The sequence below is a fragment of the Diplotaxodon limnothrissa genome, linkage group LG5, assembly GCF_057381915.1.
Source record: "Diplotaxodon limnothrissa isolate DT_005_m linkage group LG5, D_limnothrissa_male_GT1.1, whole genome shotgun sequence".
Classification (NCBI taxonomy): domain Eukaryota; kingdom Metazoa; phylum Chordata; class Actinopteri; order Cichliformes; family Cichlidae; genus Diplotaxodon; species Diplotaxodon limnothrissa.
This window is the reverse complement of record NC_140600.1, coordinates 1,754,631-1,777,370: the sequence shown is the minus strand read 5'-3', so window position 1 is coordinate 1,777,370 and position 22,740 is coordinate 1,754,631. Positions and strand designations below refer to the sequence as shown.

General features: G+C 41.3%; 1 non-coding gene across 1 annotated transcript; it reads left to right on the top strand.

The window, feature by feature from the left end:
• The first annotated feature begins 9,586 nt into the window (after window positions 1-9,586).
• Window positions 9,587-9,680, top strand: trnai-uau (transfer RNA isoleucine (anticodon UAU)). The gene is made up of 2 exons: window positions 9,587-9,624; window positions 9,645-9,680. It is a non-coding gene; the product is annotated as a tRNA-Ile (tRNA).
• The last annotated feature ends 13,060 nt before the right edge of the window (window positions 9,681-22,740 follow it).

Below are 22,740 nucleotides of genomic sequence, written 5' to 3'. Positions count from 1 at the left end.
TTACTTTTCTTGTGCAGAAAAATGCGCCAACATTGCGTTATATCGAGCACCGGCTGCCCAGTTAAACTGTGACTATCACCAGGTAAAGTGGGTGTGTTTGTTGAATTAGCACCAGGTGTTAAACAGCTGACAGGTGAGGAGGAGGGTGCATGCAGGTGAACTGAGGGCCTGTTGAGCTGATAGCTGGTGTCGTGAGAAAAATGTCAGCTCGTTCTTTATGTTACAGAAGCACAGAGACAAAAGACCAGGCGGAAAGAGACGATCGTTCGGTGAAAATGAGAATCTGCGAATGCAACATGTGGAACACGGAGAGTGGAATATGTAAACAAACCGGTTAACCCCCCTTCCCCCCAAAAGTCAAACAAAAAAAATACAGCTGGAACACCGGGGCTGTGAGCTCGGTGCACTCTGCATGCCGACTGTTAGCAGAGCTAGTGACATCTCTGAAAACATCTGAGTACTTTTGTAAACATGTTCTATGTTGACAACCTGACCAGACGTGAAGATTACGGCGCGACATTCGTGGCTAAAACACTATTAAAAATGTAGTTGGTGACAGAAAAACGGGGTATTTTAAAACTACACCACCACCACTGCTGCCTGTGATTTGAAATGCATTCTGGGATACCTGGCTGCCCCAAGTCCACACAAGCAATCGATTATCTAGGATCGACCTGTCTTGACTTACTTTGCACGGCAACCAATCAAATGTTAGAGAAGCTGCAGTGGCAGCATTAGCCCTGCCCTCTTAGTTTGATGAGTGAGGCTGACAGACAAAATGATTTCAAGGTGAGACATGAAGGGGACAATAGTGCCAAAATGAATTAAATAAATACATCATTAAATAATTAATTAAAACTGTTAATAATTAATTAATTAAATGTGTCGTAAATAAGTATTTAATTAATTATTTTCCATTTTAATTAATTAATGACACATTTAATTAATTATTTAATGGTGTATTTAATTAATTCATTATGTCAGTCCTGGCGTTCCATAAGAAATATTTCTACATTTCCTTCATTAAATAGGTCAATAAAACTCCTCACGTTAGTGATCAGACCCACTCAACATTGGACGTCAGATAGACGATTGTCATCCGTGACCAATTCTGGACTAGGTCCACAATTCTGACATCCAACCATGACCCAACTTGGACATCAATATGATGTTCAACATTTGAAATTGGGACTGGAAGTCATGTGGATTTATGTGACAGGTACAGGAAATGTATAAAATGAATAAATAGATTTTGTTTATGAATATCATCATTATGATACATATGAATACAGGTCATTTTAATATGTGTTAGCCTGTTGATTTATTCAGCACATGTGGATTGTTGTTGTTGTTGTTTGCATTATCCTTTTTTAAAACTGTTTATTTATTGATGTTAATTAACTTCTTTATAACCAGATTAAAACTGTAATTTATTAAAATTAGTTGAAATCTTAAAAACGTTGAACTCAGTGTAACAATGTAAAATACTAATGCTTAAAGTATTTAGAAAAAAACTGGGTTTTTTTAAAAAAAAGGAGTACAATGTTTGTAATAAATTTAAAAAAGCATTTGCATTTCATATGGTTCATTTTTACAAGTATCATGTTTTATTGTGAATAGCTTTGTAAGAGGAAGTGAATGAAGTTGTGATCTGTAGCCTGCTCTGAGAGGGGAAGGTCTTTAACCAAACAGCATGACTGGTATCTGCCCCTTATTGCAAGGAGGAATAGGATGAGCACGATAGAGCTACAAAATTACCTCCAGCATGCCACTTATGTGTCTCTGACCAGTGAATCAGAAACAGACTCCATGTGGGTACCAAGGGCCTGATTTCCTTTAACAAGCTCTGTGCTTTCTGCCTAAAACTGTGGATTGGCATTTGCCACATAATACCCCAGGACACCATCACTTGTCTTGTGGTGGACCACTAGAGGGCTCCACTCACACCTAGTGTTGAGGAAGTGTGTTGCTGTGTTTTGTGGCGCGATGTGTTCAGTTGAAGTGTGGAGAGGAATAAAGCAGGAGTGAGAACTAAGTGCTCCGTGTCGTCCATGCTTACCTCCACATTGGTGACCCCTGACTCGAGCATGCTATGGGCCGAGGATAACGCAGACTCCGCTATGGATGCGTCAGCGGCCACCGGTCCTCCACCCCCTGCTGCAGCTACGTTTGCTGTGGCGCTAAAACCGCCGGACTTTTGGCTCCACGATCCCCCATTGTGGTTCGTGCACGTGGAGGCTTAGTTCACCCTTCGCGGCATCTCGGCTGACGACACGAAGTATCACCATGTGGTGACCTCGCTCGACCCGCTGGCCACCCGTCGTGCGATGAGCCTCCTCCAGGACCCACCCGCCTTAGGGAAATACGCCGCCCTTAAAGAGCTGCTTCTTCGGCGCTATGCCCTCTCCGACGCAGAACGAGCCAAAAAGCTTCTCACCCGGTCAAGCCTGGGTGGCGATACGGCTCTCGAGCTCATGGAGAACATGCTGTCATTGCTCGGCCCGGATGACGGGGATTTCCTCTTCGCCCACCTCTTCCTCCGCCAACTGCCGGCTGCCATGAGAGCTGTCCTCGCCAACTCCCCGCTTCTGGCTGCGAAGGATTATTGCTCCCTGGCTGAAGAAGCGGATCGTATTCTTCTGGCTAGCTGCACTTTCGACGTCCACGCCCCCGGTGGCACCTTCCATGCCTCCACCTGTCTCCCCCGGAGCATCCGCCCCTTTGCTGACGGCAGGGATTGCTACCATCTGTTTCTACCATCAGCGTTTTGGTGCCAAAGCATGTCGCTGCCTGCCGCCCTGCGCTTTCACGGTCCAGGGAAACGGACCTGCCAGCGTGCCATAGCAGCCGTGATCGCTGGCAATACAGAAAGGCTGCTCTTCATAGAGGACTCGTGCTCCGGGAGACGTTTTCTCGTGGACTCCAGCTCCCAGAAGAGCCTCCTTCCCCCGAACACCGCCGAAAGGCTAGTAGCGAACTGCGGGCCGCAGCTCATTGCAGCTAATGGCTCTCCCATCACAACATTTGTGTTTCTGAAGTTCTACAAAAGGCCTGGGAGTTTAAGGGTTTAGAGACTTTCAAGAGTTGAGGACTGCACTAGTAACCCATAATTAACGATGGCTTGCATAAAATATACCAAAATGAAAAAAAGACCATTAATCTTAGCAGTTACACTCGGTTTATAGTGAATAAGCCATAGGTGCAGCAGTTAAAGCGTTAACTGCTCTGAGGTAGACGTGAGTTGCTCTAAGCCAATGAGCTGCTGAAACAGGGTGCAGGGCCTCGCCCGCCATCTCCGTCTGAGAGAGCGCAGGCTTTTCTCCTCTCTTGAAAATCCTCCATGAGCACGCTAGCGAGGAAAAAGACATGGAGATTCACTGAAACGAGGTATGGAAAAAAAAACAATAGAAACGGAAGAGTTAGCATTTACTGCTTATGAAAGATCGTTTTATGGTATATGTACTGCTAAGTCAAGTAACTAGCTGGTTCCTTTTACATTGTTTGGTCGAGGAAGGTCGGGAGTTAAAGACGACGCCATTTCATCATTCCTGCGCCATCTCGCGCTGCTCCGCCTTTCTTTTCTGAGATCGGTGAGCAAAGTGTTTTAATAGTTCATTGTTTATCTGCATTTTCATGAGTTCTTTGCGAGCAAAATGTTTGTCTAGTGTTTATTGGGAAATTGTTTAGAAATACTTTGTGGAAAACTTTATTCAATGTACTGAAAAAAAAAGCATTTGAAACCGATGCACAGATTGTGTGTTTTATTCTTTATTTTCAATTTGTAACATGGGTAACGCTGCAAATAATACATCTTAGGTGATAGTGGACTGTGATTATATGAGAACTTAATATGTCCTATGACACTGTAGTTGACAGGTCAGGTTTTTTTGTTTTCCTTTGTGTCTTCCTTTTGATGCATTGCAACGGATCCTGTAATCGATGGCGAGCCAACCCCGTTGACGGACCAATTGACTTTGTTCTGTGCTGCACAGCAGAGTGTGGTAGGCCAGCTGCAACAAAAAAAAAAAACACACCACGCCACTTTGAGCTTACTGTTCCCCTTCTCAGTGTTGGGAAGGTTACTTTTAAAATGTATTCCATTACAGAATACAGAATACATGCCCCAAAATGTATTCTGTAACGTATTCCGTTACGTTACTCAATGACAGTAACGTATTCTGAATACTTTGGATTACTTAATATATTATCATGCTTTTTACAACAACGTGAATGTACTATTGCTGTGTGATTTATTACTATTACTGAAGGTCCGCGACTCCGAACTGTAGTAAAGGGACCTCTGACTAATACGGCGGGGTCCCTGTCGGCTCGTAGCCGAAAAATAGCTTTACTTTGTTGTGTGGGTCAACTTTTCTTGCGAGAGACAGAGAGAGGCGTTGAAAGGCTGCTCCAACGGAGCTTATTGTTTTCGGAGGAAAACACGAACACGGTGTACAGTCGAGTCTTAATAGCTTACTTACAACTGGGCTCGTCAGGCTCTCTTCTTGGCTGAAGTGGTTATTATTATATTTACATGCTTCCAGCTCCCGTTTTTCCTCGATGACAACTCGTACCTTTCCACTCCCCTTTTTCTCCCTCCTCGCGCTTACAGACCCATAACGTGTATGGCAGTCCATTCTCCCTGCAACACGGACTACACTGCCCATGATGCTGCATTCTTTAGAGCTATGCTTGTAGCATTCTGCCTGTTAGCTTAGCACAACAACAACAACAACAAGGCGCTCTCTCACCCAGGAAACACACAGTCGCAGAGAGAGAGAGAGCGTCGCCCTGTAACCATGGCAACCGTAACGCTGCCGCCTGTAACAACAGCACGTAGCTGTCAAACAAAACCCAAACAGTCCTGACCCGCGACAGAATGAAACAGGAAAGTACCGCAGTGTAATCCATTTATTTCAACAAAGTAACTGTATTCTGAATACCACCTTTTTAAACGGTAACTGTAACGGAATACAGTTACTCATATTTTGTATTTTAAATACGTAACGGCGGTACATGTATTCCGTTACTCCCCAACACTGCCCCTTCTTCACACACATCTCCCTGGACTCCCTGGATTTTGGTAATTGAGATTGTGGGTCATTTTGAACGTGAACTTTGTACATTTAGAAGGGTGCACGCAGGTAAAGTTGTTTTTTTTTAAAGTGATTACTGTGATTGTACGTCAGGGTTGTTACTGAGGAAAATACTGGTACCAAAAAAGAGAGCCTTTTATTTGTAATGTTTTTGTATGTTTGTCATTTTCTTTCTTTTGTTTTCTGGGTGAGTAAAATACAAAAGCCGGCGTTTTCAAAACTCGCAGTTGCCTGAGTCTCATTCAGTTTGCCTCTCCTGTACGTAGTCAAACCTACTGGTCCAAAGCAGTGAGCTCTTTTGCATCAAAATTGGGTGAAGCACGTTTTGATCTTAGAGCAGTGGTTCCCAAACTTTTTTTGCTACGCCCCCCTTGGTTTTACAAGACAAATGTTGCCCCCCAGCACAAACACATCCTCCACACGCCCATATTTTGCTCCATTGCGGTTTATTTCACACCTAAAACATTTAGTAAACAATTAAGCAAATACAAGTAATCTGCAATAAATTACAGGTAGAAATAAAATACACTACTAACTCTTTTACGCTACGTCCACACCTACACGGGAATTTTTGAAAACGCAGCTGTTTCGTCCACATAAACGGCGTTTCCAATCACAGACAAAGGAGATTTTTTAAAAACTCCTGTTTTGCGTTTCCGTGTGGACGAGGAATACAGAGTTCGTCACACAACGTCAAAGGTATGTGCCTTTTTTCACGTCACGCTGTGGCCACGTTATTGTTTACATGAGATGAATTGCAGAATGGCAGATAGAGACAAAACACTGTTAATCTGACTGTCTGCAGGTTTTACACGCAGTTATTGTCCCTCCATTTACAAAGGCAGAGGCGTCACGGTGTCATTATTTTACGTGTAGTTGTTTTTTTTCTGTGTGGTAACAAACAAATTTCCCACGTGTGGGACTAATAAAGGTTATCTCATCTTATAATATTCAACACTGCAATCAATGCATTTTTCAAAACATGTCTCTCTGTGCAAAATGGGTTTAAAAACATAAACAGCTGTGGGATCCTGTTTGTCCGTGATTTGAACCGAGGGAACAAATCGTGTCAGGATCAGCCTGATGTTATTTGTATCCCGCTGTAACTTTACTGTATAAAGAGCAAACATCTCTAAAATGTCAGGAGTAGTTAGTCATTACAACAAGTGTTTGTGAACTAAAATTCAAGAATGTGGGATCCTGTTTGTCTGTGATTTGGAGAGCCCAGCGCTGCTCCCGACGTGGGGAAAACCAATTCTGCAGGGAGACCTACCTTGGCACAAGCCAAAGGGAAGATATGTTTCATCATATTTTCTAGTCTTTGGCTTGGAAGGAAGTTGGTTTGGAAACATATTCAGCGATGCTTCATCTCCTGCTTAGCGTTTGTTTGGGCACCCCCTCAAAAACCTGTCCATTATGCTAGCAGTGTCCAAGCATTCTTTTTTTTCCCCTGTTCATACCGCACCCCCACCGCACCCCCCTTGCAATGGCTCTGCACCCCCCCCCCAGGGGGTGGGCCCAAGCTCTGTCTTAGAGTATTACAGACACATTAGTGTTACACACTCTTCTGGACAAAGACCTCTGATGTTTTGCCTAGAATCTGCTAAATTCAAATTTCTGGTACTTTTGTTTTCTTCTTCTTTTTCCTGATGTTGCTGTCTCCTGGCAACACCTCATCTGTCACAGCTGTGGTGTTCTACTCATTGTCAACCACACATTGTCACTGACTGACTGGTTAGCCAATAGCTGATTTTCTGCCTGAAACTTGGTCACATCCTGGCAACAAGAATTGTGCCATGTTCAAGGTCACTTAATTGACCCTTTCCCATACCGACTCTGAGTTTAAAAGTCAGTAGAAAATCTTGACCATGCCTACATGTCTAAAGGCATTGAGGTGTTGCAGTGTGGTTGGCTGATTAGAACATTGACATGGACAGCATGTTTCTACTCATAACCAAGCGCTCAAATTGCTTTTTGCAACTAGCCTCATTCTTAATTCAGCATATGCACAAGAGACACATCAACTTAGAGATTAGCCAGACGAACAAGATCTGCATCAGATGATGGGCACGCAAGACCAACATTCACGCTGACCAAGTAACACATGGCAGCTCAGTGCTGTAGTATTAACAGAAGAAAGCTGCTAGAGATCTAGAGACTCCAGCACAATGGGAACATTACTAATCAGAATGGCCATAATGACGTAACTCTGGTAGAAGAAAATAGTTTAACTGAACTAGACTATGCCCAATGACAGATGCACTGACAGAGTTTAGGGTGAAGATTGTGGCAAGACTATAGGCAGCTGCACAACTGCCACAACAACAGAAGAAGCTTGGAAGCCAAAAGGAAGCCTGGAAGAATGTTAGTTAGTGGGCTAACAGAGATCCAAAATGGTGTCCCAGTTGACACAACCAGGATGGACAATAAGCCCTACAAGAAAAGAGAAGCAGAGGCAAAGATCATAGAGCCTGTTCTCCAAAAGCTGGTTCAGGGTGTACTCCAGCTGCAAGAGAACAATGGTCAAAGGGCAAAGCCACCCTGACCTAACTAAGCAAAGCTGGTGATCAGATAAATCAGGTGCTTTCACATGAAGTCGTGGTGTTGGCAGCATCTGATAATCTAAAAAGGATGTTTTTTGGGTCAAAAGGATTTTCTTCCACAAAAAATGATCCCCATGAGTGCCACCTACTCTAGTCAGAGACACATCAGATGATGATAAATTGGTGATTAAAAATTGTTGTTGTTGGACTGCGTGATGGCCTTATCCCCGAGAAGCCATCCTGCAAAAGGAGGAACCAGTTAGAAGCTATTTTCAAAATAGCCGAGCAGATTTAATCTCAAATTTAATCTATTTAATCTATGAGTCTGTGGTGGCCAGTGCGATCCTCTATGCTGTTGCATGCTGGGGGAGCAGGCTGAGGGTCGCAGATGCCAACAGACTTAATAAACTGATCCGTAAGGCCAGCAATGTTGTGGGGATGGAGCTGGACTCCCTCAAGGTGGTGTCGGAGAGGCGGATGCTGTCCAAGATAAAGACAATGTTGGATAACACCTCCCACCCACTCCATGACATGCTGGTCAGTCACAGGAGCTCGTTCAGTGAGAGACTGAGATTACCCATGATGCACCACTGAACCACACAGGAAATCTTTCCTGCCTGTGGCCATCTCCCTGTACAACGCATCCACTTAACACACTGTTTGCTGCTACAGCTACACATGTTTCTTTTCCAAATATTTATTTATAAGTGACTTATGTATGTATGTATGTATATATATGTATATATTGTACTATTCTTAGTTAGCGTATTGTCTGTCTTGTCTTAATGTTGGTTTAAAATGGAGCACTGTAACAAAAAATAATTTCCCCCAGGGATCAATAAAGTATTCTGATTCTGATTCTGATTCTGATCTGTTTGTCCATGGCTGGCCGTCTTTACTCTCGTTACTCAACTTCTGGAGATGCACACATGCTTCTTAGCAGGGCGAAGCTATGAGCTAGCTGTGTCTAGCAGCAGGATTTTTTTTCCTTTCTTTTTTCCTTTTTCTTTTATTGCAGCTTTCCTGTACTGTCTCTCTATCCCGGCAGCACCACTGCTGGAATTGTGGAGGGAAATGAATTCAATCAGTATCTTTGGCTAATTCTTAGTAAATAAGGAATCATATGCTTTTCCACTACCAAGAACTACAGAAGCCAACCACCTACCAGGATTTGACCAATCATTGTTATGGCTACCAAGGTTCTGCTTGACTTGCATCAATACTGTAATTAAATCTGTCAAAGGTTAGTGTTAAAAACATTGAAGTATTGATATGACGGGCAAGAAAATTGCGGTGGTAGCGAGCTAATCATACTGAAGGCTAATCAACATTTATGTCACTCAAAAAGTTAGAGCCAAGGAAGTGAGTATAGCAATGAAATGTGTGCCGTTAGGGCCATTAGTATAGTTAATTGCTGCTAACACATTATTAGAAAACAGTATAGCAGAGAAGCACATTTCACTTACATGAAAAGAAGTACACACAGACTTCAGTTTTCTTTAATCTATTTTAGTTTGGTAAAATAGGAGTTCAGGATACAGGGGTAAAATACAGGGATACAAAGCCTTTATTGCCACATGGTTAAATTCTTTATCCATTAGTTCCATATCTATTAGGTAAAATACACTAAAAACTACAAAAATTAAAGAATAAAAGGGAAATATGAAAAAGGAAACAGAAATGACCTGAAACAAACGTGTACAGACTGAAAAAACATTTGTAAGATAGATGTATAGAAAAAAAGACTGATTTCCCACATATATTAATGCATGGATCTATCCATGGATCTTATATATAGTACATAGACTACAAGCATGAGATTTGTGGCAATATAGTATAGTGTAAAGTATTCTTTCTATGAATGACTGAGCAAGCGGTTACTGTCCCCCCTTTTTTCCAATAGACCAGTTGAATGAAGGGAGAAAGGAATAAAATCTTTGTGCATGTGCTCCAGTGGCGCAATCGGTTAGCGTGCGGTACTTATATGACAGTATTGGGCTGAGCTATGCCGAGGTTGTGAGTTCAAGCCTCACCTGGAGCATAAACTTTGAGCTCATACTTCTCTGATGAGAACAGATAAATGCTGAGCTCACTGAAAATGCAAACAGACTTTATAGCATCTTCAAAAACAAGCAACATTCAAATAGATATTAAGAAACGCAGAATTATACCTCTCTTTGTTTGTTCTGCTTCTTTTTTGTCGACCAATGTGAGCTATTAACCATCAAGATATAGTTTTTCCTTCAAAGTCAGATTTTTGGCTGTATGTGTGTGTGTACCTTTTTTGTCCTCACACCGCAGGGCGTAAGGCAAATCACTGGTTCGCCAAGTTGGGCAACAATCACCATGAGAAAATGATGTGTGTGAAACTAAGATGATTATGATTAAATGAAGTAAATATTAATCTTGTGTTTAAACTGGGCTGAAGGTTTTTTTTTTTCTTTTTCTGTGTCCCGTTTGGATCTATAGCCATCAGAATTGTTGTCTTAAGGCCAAGAAAGATGCCAAGCAGATTTATTTTACCAAGTGGATCATCATGGCCTTGCCATATTGGTCCATTTGATTAACCTTTATTATAATTATGAATTTATTTTATTTTCGGTTGCTACAAACGGGACAGACATGACTGGGGGATAGGACAGGGAGAAAGAATGAAAGAAAGAGAGGGAGAGAAAGAAAACCAAAGGGGAGAAGAGACGGTGAGAAGGGGGGGAAGAAAGAAAAAAAACAAAAAAACACCTGGGTCACCTGTATGGAGAAAAAAAACAGAAGAGAAAGCAAACAAAAAAAAAAGCAAAATAATAAATACAGCGCCATCACAATAAACTAGCTAGCAGTAGATAACAGTAGATACTAAATATTAAACGATATTGTGCAACACGCAAGATAGACAGCGCACAATGTGCTTTGAGGCAGCAGCCAAGAAAGCTGTAGTCCGCGTCCGTGAATACCCGTGTGTACACCTGTGTGCATACCTGTGTGGATCAGCATGCTTGCATTCCAAAGGTTTCTCCATGTAAGGATCTGCTAGGGAGTGTGGGGGAGCCACAGCCCCGTCCTCCAGGGTATGAAGCAGGTATGGAGGAGATCCAGGCCCCAGATGTCCAGAGGCCCCAGAGTACAAGGACCCGAGGAGGCCTCCGTACTTTGGAGGGCCTGAGATGTACCCAGAGAGGTCGAGTCTAAGACCCCACCTGACATATAGACACAGACGAACAGGCGCACGCAGACACAGACGTGCATTCCCACCCCATATGCACAACCAAATACTCGGCACTCACCCAACGTGTAGACAGACACAAATAGACACTGCACACACATTCACACTCTCCAAACATACTCTATATCCCAGGTCCAGGTACCCCCGCCCTCAGAGGGGCAAGCCGCACCTAGACCCAGGAGATGTAACCCTTCTCTCTGGGGTGGAGGCAAGCGGACCACCTCCTTATCTGCAGTAGCAGGGAGGCCCCGCATCCCAGACCCCAATCTGACGGCCAGCACCTCCTCCCAGCCCCCCAGCCCTGACGGCTAACAGAACCGGGGTGAGCGAAGACCCCAAACCTCCCTCCGCCCGCTCATATGTTGTGTTGCTGTGTGCTGTTCTAAAGTGCATTTAAAACACAGGAGAGCATGGTACTAGCTTCCTCTCAGAGAGCAGCACGGCTCCTCCCGAAAACCCTCAGTGTCTAAATGCATTTAAAATTGAGGGTAGGGCACCAGCGCCAGAGGTGGGTTGGAGTACACCGACCATCCTCTGGATGCTGTAAAACGTGCCCACCCCCAAGGCCCTATATGTATGTGTTATGTGAGAGTGTGAGTAATGTGGATGTCTAGGTTGCAGAATAAAATAGCAGCAGTATTTTTAAAGTGAAGTTGTTAATCCAACGGTTAATCCAAAAGTTAATCCCTGAGCGAACAGGAAATGGATTTTGAAATGCAGTTTATTAAAGTGGAATTCAAAAATGAATTTACAAATGGAGAATTTATTCTTCAATTCATTATTTCAGCACAGAATTCTTTATTTCGATGCACGTGGCTCTTGTGGTCCTCCATAGGTATTAGGTAATAGTTCACTTGGGAAAGTAGTTTCATTTCATGTCGTTGTTTAATGCGCCTTGAGGCAACTGCTGTTGTGATTTGGCGCGTTATATAAATGAAACTGAATTGAACTGAATTTCTTATTGAGTCTAAAGTATTTAACTTTCTGGCTTTCAGGATTATGCCTACACAAACTAAACGTGTATGTGGGAATTTTCTGTTATTCTGGATGTAAGTTGCATCATTTTTGTGTCATACTTTGTTTCTCACATCCAATCAATATTTTAACCGAAAGCATATTTCAGTTAAATGATTACAGAAAATAATCTGTCGAATCTGTGAAAAATATTCCTCCTGGCTGTGAACGCCACATAAAGATCGTCCCTCATGCCCTCTGGTACTTGTAGTTTTTCAAACATGTTTTTCGGTCTACAACTCGTTCATACAACTACACTTCCCATAATGCACGTGGGTGAAGCTGTCTGACAGACGGTGAGTGTGTCGAACATTTACTTGTTTTGAAAGTGCCTTTAGCACTAGCTCACTAGCTCCTGTCGGCATGTCTCTGTTATCTTGTTGTTTTTTCTTAACTGTAAACGTGCCCGTGATTTTTAACAAAATCTTTACTGAACAATAACCGGTCAAGACCCGGTACGCGATTTCCTGTGCTCCACGTGACAATGTATACCGCAAACATCCGCGAGATTAACAGTCCCTTTAAATTAGCCAGCCTGGCTAGCTGAAGGCTCGTGTTTGAAAGTAAAATAATGAGTCAGCGAGCGCGATACTGACACGCAGATATCCACTGAAAACTGCGTGTGGTCAGCTGACCCGTCCTTCCCATGTGCTGCTCACAACGTTTTACAGAAATATGCCCCCCCCTCCACACCGCAGTGTCTAAGGGTTGGTTGTGCTGTGGGAGCTGTTACCTGTCATGGTTAAAGGTTACCTGTCACTGAAGATAAAAGGCTGCTCACGTTTACGTGTGATAAACCATCGGACCTGCCCCATTCATAGGACACAAGGGAAGGGTTAAGCCATTGATTTTACAGTCATGAAATCGTGTGCCATCCCTACAGTGACTTGGGGATTCAGTGCTAAGGAAAAAAGAAACTGGGATGGCCCAACAACTTACTGCCATGCTTGATATTATTTACATTTCACCTTTCATTTAATGTATTGCATTCATTTAGAGTACGTTTGTCCCTTGTTGAAGCCATTGTGTCGTACTTATTGGGCTTTTTAGTTATTGCAGCTTAAATATTTAGGGCATGAGAACTGTAAAGGCCCCTTTTTTATCTGCTCTGATAAGGGTCCACAATAATAGTGTAATAGAAACAATAATAATAGTAATGTTTGATGATGGTCATAGTGGCAACAGGAAAGGTCATATTTCACACTTAAACCGTAATGCTTACTGCTGTGTCGTATTTGACAAAAAAAAATTTTGGGTGAGTTTTCAAGGCTGTTACATCATCAGTGTGATTTTTTCCTCTCAAAAACCAAATACAAAATTGCACAATACATCTTTAAGCAAATCTAAAAAAAAAAAAGTCAGATGTAGCAACCCAGATAGCAAGGAGACATTGAACAGATGTTGATTTTCCATCTGAACCATCAGAATCGTCAGGATTGAAATGTCAACACAAAACCAATGTTGAAACAACATTGAAATACTGATGAAACCTTACACTGACATTGAAATAACATTGATTCACTGTTGTTCTGTCATCGTTGATTGTTGATCTATTTATAGTTGACAAGGTGACAACAATCACGTTGAAAAACCATCGATTTATGGTTGAGCGGGAAATTAAAGCTGCTACCACTTGGACTATTCCGCAGCACCCCTCTCAGTGGTACATCCCTCCAGGTAACCATTGTCTTGTACAGTAGAGCGGGACATTAGATTTACTCTCAGCGGAATTGACCGGAGAAGGCATCAGTTCATGCACTGCACTGGCCTGCACCACGATTAGTATAAGGTAAGAATGAATGACTTTTGTTCTATTCGTTATTTCCACGGTCGCATTTGAATAACAGTAAAAAAAACAAACAAACTTGTTAATGTAAAGTTTCGGATAAAATGTGGGAGCCCGAAATTGTGTCTACTTTCATCTTACAATCCGGCAACAAATAAATTGCACTGCAAACAAAGTCTATCAACAAAGAAAACATTTTCGTTTCATACTTTTCTGTTATATTCCCTTACAAAGCTAGCTTTAACGCTTCGAGGGTTCCTTTGTTCTTGCCGTCGCCTCGGCGCTTGACCCAGACTTTCGCTCTGTAGTTGCTTTTTAGCATAGTACTACAAAAAATTGTAAATCTGTGATATATGATTGATAAACGTAAAGGTAACTGTATAAATGTGTTCAATGACTTTGTTACTTTTAATGATTGGAGAGCACCCGCTTCGATTCGCACTCAATTCAAACTTTACGTTGCACGCTCACCTAACTTTACGCTGCACGCTCACCTAACTTGCGTTTGCACCTTTTGTCCACACGTAAACTGCGTTTAGCATTTACGTGTGGACGAGGAAGACTGAGAAAACGCAGCGTCAAAGGTGTGCGCCTATTTTGACGCCACACTGTGCGCCAAGTTTTTGTCTCGGTGCCATGAATTCCTACAATGGCAGACTTAGACAAAATACTGTTAATTTTATTATCTTCAGTGTTTAAATGCTTACATATACGGGTTTGCTTGTAATTGTTGCCTATATACATTTTAAGCTATTATTTATTATTTAGTTCAATCAATAGATCAAGTTTTGTAGTGACTATGAAATATATTGTAATTATCTGTTTCCTGTTTATCCTAGACAGGGCAAAAAAGGACTCCAAATTAAAAAAAAGATAAAAATGAAAGACTGGTGCATTGTGCAGTTTAGCACTGGTGGTACAGAAATAGTCCCTAGATCATGGATAAATGGGGAGAAATTGTCATGGCCTCCATATCCTCCGTGAGACACATTCAGGATCCACGACGCAGTAAAGAGGAGAGTTCATCCTGGTGCAACATGGCTCACCTATGCACCAGTCCGACTTCTAATAAGCCATGGTGGGTATCATCTGGATTGGTGTTGTATAAATGTAACAATAACAAGTTTTTCGTGTCCTAATTTATGTCTGGCCATACATTGTGTTTGTACTTCCAGACACATTTCACGAAGCAGAACGCAGTCTTCAGAAATATCTAAGTGAACACTGTGATACGTCTGACCTTCAGTCCGAAGCTGAAACTCAGACCAGTCATAAAAGAAAGCACAAGTAAAACTTTTTTTATTTCACAAACACATCTTTGATTGCTAAGAATTTATGATCTTGTCTTTTATACATATCTGTGGTGCTTGCATACTGCAATATCACCACATAATATAGTCCAAAAAGTGGAAGCTTGTAAACTTTTTATAAATGCAAAGCCGTGTACACTTGTGCACTTCAAAAATTCCTTGTATACTGTACCTTCTTGCACATCTCCGTTTCCTGTGTGTGTTGTTATAAATCAAACTGTAACTTTAGGAAAAAATATTCCAAAAGCACATTTGTAATTACTTATGACCGTTTTCAACTTTTTTTCTTTAGACCAAATCCCCTGTACACATATAGTGACTCAGAGGATGAGCAGCCCACAAAAAAATGGTTTCCCCAGGCCCCTCGAGTGAAAATACCAGGTAATAAAATACTGTCTAGTGTCTTTGTACATATCTGTGTGTGACACAAGGAAACTTTTGACAAGTTGTCTGTATTCTTAAATACTTTAAAAAAAATCATCTTTTTCTGTCAGACCTGACGAGAGCTGTTAACGAACTCCGTGAGGAGGTCAGAGCCATCCGCAATACCGGCTGCAATGAATCGGTAGATGCTGGGGTACTGCCTCTGGATTTGCCCTTGCACAACATTGAGGAGCTAAACAATGCAGAGCCAGCTCTTCAATCACAAGAGGCAAATAAGGCAATGGTAAGTATATAAAGGTTATGTACACTTTGTAACTATAAAGTGTAATAGCTGTCAGATGTGATTTAAATACATAACAACGGCCTGTTGATTAAACACACAAGCACTTGCATACACATTTAAGACATGAGACACGCTAATTCCATCTCTTAAAATGTGTCTATAGGTGAGACGCTTTGCCTTGATTGGAGCCTGACGCAGCAGTTAGGGGCAAACTCTATGTCCGAGTTTGTCTTTGCACAAGCAGTGCAGAAATGGCTCCGATACGCCCCAGATCGTTTGGGTGGTGCAGGACGCACATCATGCAAAAAACTACAAACTTCTGTGAATCATATAAACGTAAATCGGAAACTGTCTTTTAATAAAGTATTTAGCAAACGAAACATGCCTATTGACCTTTTTTTGTTTATGTTTTTTCTCTGTTACATCACATGCAATGCTTTCTTATTTTAGGATATTAATATTGACATGATACATTGTGAGACATTTGGGGGTTTTTTTTATAAAGGGTGTCCAATTTAAGGAATAAGTACAATGTGTTTAGGTGGTTGAAGTATTGATGGAAACATGCAGTAGTTTAGTATTGGTTAAAATACCTATAAAGAAAGGTAGATTTCCAGTCATGATTTAACTGTTTTAATAAAAAGCAACTGTGCGAAAGAGGCGGAAAATCAACACCATAGCTCAACAGTGTTTCAATATCAGAATCTGACATTGTTTCAATGTCAGCAGTATTAGAAAATATAACGTTGAATCAACGTCAGGTTTCAACATTGATTCAACATCAAAACCTGACGTTGTTTCAACATTAAAAAAGGGTGCAAGAGTGACGTTAGGTCAACGTCACACTTCAACGTTGGTTCAATGACACAGCCTGATATTGACTCAACATTGTTTCAATGTTTCCTTGCTATCTGGGAAATGTGATACAAATTATAAATCATGTACAGAAATGAAAATAAATAAAATCTTTTTTTAAACAAATTTATCAGATGGTTCAATAAACTTTAATTTTCTAGCAAATATTTCTTATTTCAGGCTTTAAGGCACAGCTTCAAGGTGAATGAACAAAGTAATCTAAAATGTAGTCAGAAAACCCTGGTCTAATTTTACCTATACAACTGTGTGTTGTCATTAAATGGCTCTGAAAGCATGATGAATTTCGATGTTAGTCCATAAAGCACCGGAGGCTTGTTACGCATTGTTCAGTCTGCCCCAAACTTCATGTTTCACTGAAGTCCCAACCTGAGCGCATCTTTATGCCAGTAGTCAGGGATAGTTTGAGCTCGACCTAGTGAGAACTAAATAATTTAATGTTTTATTAGTTATTTTGATGGACTTCTTCTTATTCACCTCATGTGGTTAAAATAAACGTTAGCTGCAACGTGATGAAGGCTGTTTTATGGGCTTTACTACTGAGTGTGGCAGTGTGCCACCTACCAGCATTCAATGAAGCTGCTCCAGCACTACATGTCTGAAATTCAGCACCCTTATGGGTAATATAGAATTACCGGTTAACCTAAATAACCTGCTTATGCAAAAGTCAATTAAAGTTTAATCTAAATTATTGCAAGAAAACCCGAAACTGCATCTTGCTCTGCTATCAGCATAATCCAGCTGCAGCATATCTCAAGGTACCCCAGGTTGTAAGGGCCCTATCATTGCTTTTTGCAGCTTTAATTTCTAGATATGGCTCTGGCAACCTGGAAACTCAGACCTCTGCTGTGCTGGTAGTAATTTCTGTACTTATGTCTGCAATGATGGAGGTAACAGTGGGACCTCACACAAAAATGATTTTTTGAGTTTATATTTTTAGATTCGTTTTTTAAGTGATGTTGTAATTGTAATCCACAATTACACACACACGACTCATTCCATGGGGGGGGGAGTGTTCCATTACTTAATTATAACAATAATAATACTACATTTAATGAATTGCTGAAAAATAATCAGTATTGGTTCAGAAACAACAGATCAACAACTATGCATTGATAGACTTAATGGAAGAGATAACAGAATGTATGGATAATAAGAGGTACGCACAGGATACTGTTAATCATGAAATTCTATTATAAAAACTGGAAAGGTACGGGTTTAGGGGAGTGGTTTTGGACTGGTTAAAAAGCTGTTTAGGGAATAGGCAACAATATGTACAAATAGATGAATATAAATCTAATATGATGCATATTGCTTGTGGAGTACATCGTTTATTATGTACATAGTCTGTGCAGAGTCTCGCAGAATTTAAAGTTTGTAATATTTGCAGATGACACAATTGTACTGTTTTCAGATGTGGAATTGCCACAAGTTTTGGAGATGATCACACAGGAATTAACAATGTTAAAGAAGTGGTTTGATATAAATAAATTATCATTGAATCTAGATAAAACCAAATTGATGTTGTTTGGAAACCAAAAGAAGAATATCAAAGTAGAAATATGTGTTGACAATGTTTGTTTAGTAAGAGTAAATGAAATACAATTTCTTGGTGTGATCATTGACCACAAGGTCTGTTGGAAACCACATATTACTTATGTTCGAGGGAGATTGGCACGGGGCATTGCTGTCCTGGGGAAAGCAAAGCAAATATTGGATCAGAAAGCCCTGCATATATTATACTGTGCTTTACTACTGCTGTATACGAGCTACTGTGTAGAGGTCTGGGGAAACAGGGTACAGGGATCATACAAATGGACTATTTTTCAAAATGCAAGCTATTAAATTCCAGGACTTGGTGGAGTTTAAAACAGCGCAAATAATATATAAAGTAAAACAAATAAAACGCTTCCAAAAGAAATCTGTAAATTGTTTATAGAAAGAGAAGGTGGGTATAACTTAAGAGGGAAATGGAATTTAAAAATACAAAGTAATTAGAACAACTTTAAAAAGTATGTTTCTCTGTAGCAGGAGTTCAACTATGGAACAGTTTAACAGAAGAAATGAAAGAAAGTAACAACATAAACCAGTTTAAAATGAAATATAAAAAACACACTCTTAGCAAATATAAGAATGAAGAACACAGGGTTAACCCAGGGCAGTAATGTTGCTCGTAATAGTCTTTTAGTTTGTTTGTCTCATTGTGAATCTGCAAATGTTACCATTCAGTCCTTATTTATATGAAAGTAACTATACTGTGGTGGGGCTTCTTTATTTGTTTTGTTTTGTCTTTGCTTTACTTTTGCTTCATATGTTGTTTGTTTAATTTAAGGCTAAAAGAAAATTAAATCAATGAGAGGTAAAACTTGAGGGGGTGGGGACTAATAAGTATACTTCTGCCTACTCCTTTCCAAACAAAAGAATAGAATGATATTTTGTAATGACTGTGAAGGCACATGTTTGAAAAAAAAAATGAACTGAACTAATTTGTGATACCATTCCTTACATTACTTTTGAGCTACTGTGTAACATGAGCTAACATACATTATCAAATAATTACCTCCAAACAACAGAAACCACATCGCCTCCCAAATGAGGACACATGCCTTTTAGTGTTTACTGAATTTAATACAGTAGTGTGTTACATGTTACAAAAATTGAAAGTTTATTATGGTAACTTTGTAATGCAATAAATATGAGTTAAACCCAACATTGGCTGCAAATACACGTTTTCAAAAAGTGGTAATGATGTGTATGCATCTCAAGATAAGGGGCGTTTTAAAGTTGCTTTTTTGAACAAGAGGCACTTAGAGATGGACATGAAGTACCTCACTGTGCCAGCCGTACAGTGAGGATGATGTGGCCACTGCATTTGCATGTGCCTGTATTACTTTTGCATTGTTTTCTGATTGTATGGAAGGACTTTTAATATTCTCATCTCTTTAACATCTAAACACGATTTTGGTACTAGTTTACTGATATTAAATGCTAAAATTTGATATGTCAAAGCAAAATACTATTCCTCCAAAAGGAAAACCTGTCCATGCCTTCATCACCTCTAGATTGGACTACTGCTGTTCTCTGAACATTCCTCTGTTCATCGCTTGTAGTTGGTCCAAAGCACTGCTGCATGTCCTGTAACAGGTATTAGATGGCGTGATCATATCACTCCAGTTTTAGCAAGTTTACACTGGCTCTTTGTCTATTTTCATATTGATTTTAAGAGTTTTCTTTTACTTGCATAGTTTAAAATGTTATGGCAATCAGCTGCATGAATTTATATAACAAAACTTACACCATCGATCTAAATGCTCTTGCATGCAGCCAAGGTCTTAATTAAAGCATGGATGGATTTCTTAGTTGCATTGTCTGGATTAACCTCCCACTTGATATTCATACTGCAGAGTGTATACAGTCTTTAAAATCCTATCTTAAAATTCTCTTATTTACCTCGACTTTTAATTCAAGTTCAGTTTGAGCCTCATCAGGTTTTACGTTATCTTTTTTATTAGTTGATCTATGTCCCCCCCTTTGCTTTTTAATGTTCTGTAGACAAAACTGACATTGACATGCACAGACAGCTTTTTCTGAGTTGTACCTACTGCCAGTCCAGAGGGAGTGCAAGAAAGAAGGAGCGCATAGAGCAGAAAAGTAGTTCCCTTTGCCTTATGGTACTTTAACTTTATTCCATTTCTGTGACAATAATTTACCAAAAATTGTTGGCTCTGTAAAGCTGCTGGCACGATGTCAGTCTTATTGTCAGCAGATGTTAACATTAGGCCACATTTTATAGTAATCAATACGCAAATTTTGGAAATGTCAAAGAGTTGAATTTCTTGAAACCTTGTATGATGGATCCACATGTCACACTGACCTGGAGTTTGTCAGGTGATATGGTGCTGTATGAATAGTCCCCCCCCAATTTCAAAATAAGATCATTTATCACCTGATAGTGTTATGATTATGAACATAGCAACATGTCAGCATACTGGACATGTCAGGGCTCTGTGTGCGGGCAGGCAGAGGTGAAGATGCAAATGCAGGACAAAACCGCAGCTTTATTGCAGGCGATGAACAAAACATGACCTGAACAAGGAACCCTGAGAACAGAAACACACAGGCAAAGTCTGAGGGTACGACGTGACACAGAAACACGGGGCTTAGATACACTGGGGCGTAATCAGAGAATGGAAACAAAACAAAAGAGGGAGCATTGTTCCAGAAACACAAAGAAGCAGTCCAAAACAAAAATGCTGGAGACCAGGGAACAGTTCAAGAAATCAAAATCTCAGCAGTAGGAGACGAAACGAAACTGGGTCAAACACAAGTCCAAAAATCAGAAGTTCAGGAAGCCGACCCGGAGGCCGACAGCACAGAAATCCTTAGTACTGACTGAGCCGATGGCTGCTGCTGGGCGGCTGACTGAGCCGATGGCGGCTGCTGGGCAGCTGACTGAGCCGATGGCTGCTGCTGGGCGGCTGACTGAGCCGATGGCGGCTGCTGGGCAGCTGACTGAGCCGATGGCTGCTGCTGGGCGGCTGACTGAGCCGATGGCTGCTGCTGGGCGGCTGACTGAGCCGATGGCTGCTGCTGGGCGGCTGACTGAGCCGATGGCTGCTGCTGGGCGGCTGACTGAGCCGATGGCGGCTGCTGGGCGGCTGACTAGAGGACTGAACTACAGGCTGGACTGACGGCAGAAACCTAGCAGGCTCTACTTTCTCCAGACGTGGCAACTGACTCAAACTCAGCCTCTGGGGAAGCCCTGGGGAGAATCTCTGTCTCTCTGACTGGGCCGAAAGGTCCACTAACACTGCGTCGACTAACCCTAAACCTCCAGGCTCTGAGCTACCTGATACGGTTGATTACTTCCAAGTTCACTGACTACTGGTCAACATCTTCAAAACCCACTGACTCAGAAATCAGAGTTGTTAGATTAACAGACACAGGCTTAACAGTTTCTAAGCTCACAGGTTCTAAGCTAACTGTGGCTGAGCTAACAGTCTTGAACATAGCGGAACAGATCTCAGTCTTCTAGTTTTAAAATCAAGAAAAGAAGGAACACCAGATTTCTTCTCAGAGAGAAGCGGCTTGGCAGCAAAAACAGTGTTAGAAATGCCAGTCAACACAGAAGGACTCCTCTGAACTTTCCAGGTCTTAGTGAGTGAATTAGTTCTGATGGCGGAGTCTATTTTACTCACTGTGGCGTTCCGTGCTGCAGGGCCAATAACAGCTGCTTCAGTCAATGCTACAGGAGAGAGTGGAGGTGTGGTGGGGCGAAGATGACGAGGGTGCCATTTCTCCCTTAAGGGAGGATCTAGCAATTTGGCAATTAACATCGACGGGAAAGGCCGCTGACACTGAGAACACCAAGTAGTGAGGGCTTCCAGGAGGGCAGCTGAATTTCCCTTGCCCGGACCGCCCATGCCAAACAGAGCCTCGCCCTCAGCTCTGTAATGATATGCTTTAGTCCTTTTATGTCCATAAAACTGACAGTGGAGGTAGTGGATGACAAAAAGTAGTGATGGCCCGCTTGAAGCATGTGTCAAAAAAATCAACACACTGCTTCAGACTGTGTCGAAGCTTGATTCGTTTGGCCAGAGTCACGTGATCAGTGACGTCTGAAGCTTCATTTAGAGCCTAACTGCTTCGGTGTCTGATTCAATGGTTTATAAGGAAGTGAATCATTCGGGGGATTTGTGGTGTTTTGATGGTGACAGATAGCGAACCACTGATCATTCCACTGAGAGATTTGGAACCAGTGAGGAAAAGAGGAGGTTCTGTTGTGTGGGAGGATTTTGAGTTGATTTTTGTCAATCCGGTGGGTTTTCCAGCTTTGTGTTCTGGCCGTTTGCTTTTGTTTTGTGCGTGTTTATTTTATCTGAAAACTGGAAAAAGGTAAAATGTCAAAACTCTGCTTCCATAATATAAATATCATTAAATAACTTTAGAAAAACTTCCACTTGACTCTTTACATGTAATGTTGTGAAAATATATATTTTGTTTAATTAATCTGAAAATGTTAGTCTGCCAAACGTGCAGCAATTGAATGTATTTATTCTCTTTAGCTGATAGTTTGTGGGGCCCAGGTAGACTGTATACCTGCATCTCTACCAGTTTCTCTGCACTCCAGCCTCCTCTGTGCCATGTGAAGGGATTTTCCTTAAGGCAGGAGAAATGATCTCCACGAAAAGGAACAGGTTCAGCCATCGCACACTAGAACAAATTCTCTTC